Below are 757 nucleotides of genomic sequence, written 5' to 3'. Positions count from 1 at the left end.
AATGGTAATTTTATGTGTATTTTACCACCATAAAAATGTACAACTTTGATGGTAGATAAAAAGATAACTTTTTTTATCAATGCTGTACAAGCATCAACATATCCAGCAAAAAGATTCCAGCTGTCAACAGTACTCACGGGTATTTGTACCATCTTTTTGTCTACCTGCTATGAGACATAGATAAGTACATAACATAGCCCTTGCCCTCATCAAGCTTATAATCTAAGTTCAAAGCTCTTTATCACCAAGGGCAAAACCTGGAGTTCTTTAGGTTTTCCTATCCACCCCTTATTCTTCATGGCCCCAAACCAGTCATGCTCAAAATCCTCCCACTCTTGTCCTCAGCTATCTAATATGGCCTGTAGGCTAATCAGGCTAATCTACCTTCCCCTAACCAAGCAGCCTGCAAGTGCACCCTTGACATCCTTATTGTGAAGGCTGATATAAAGGTTTGCCATTGATCCAATGGTTTTGTACACCACTGCAACCACCATATCCTGATCCTGAGAGTTCTGGGAAGGAGGCTGGAAGTAGACCCAAAAGATGATACTATTTGTTGTTGTTGTTAAGTGCCGTCCAGTCGTTTCCGACTCATAGCGACCCCACGCACAGCAGAACGAAACACTGCCCAATCCCGCGCCAGCCCCACAATCCCTGCTATACTTGATCCCATCATCGCAGCCACCGTATCAATCCATCTCATTGAAGGCCTCCCCTTCTTTCATCGACCCTCCACCCTACCAAGCATGACATCCTT

The 757-nt window shown here is 44.0% G+C and overlaps 1 pseudogene; it reads right to left on the bottom strand.

Annotated features, from left to right (window-relative positions):
• Window positions 1-395: 395 nt before the first annotated feature.
• Window positions 396-757, bottom strand: part of LOC122152112 — a 5,357-nt pseudogene continuing 4,995 nt past the window's right edge.

Source organism: Orycteropus afer, unplaced genomic scaffold (assembly GCF_000298275.1).
Source record: "Orycteropus afer afer isolate SDZICR_OR568_19922 unplaced genomic scaffold, OryAfe1.0 scaffold03529, whole genome shotgun sequence".
Taxonomy (NCBI): Eukaryota; Metazoa; Chordata; class Mammalia; order Tubulidentata; family Orycteropodidae; genus Orycteropus; species Orycteropus afer.
The sequence above is the reverse complement of the archived record's forward strand: the minus strand, read 5'-3'. Positions and strand labels throughout refer to the sequence as shown.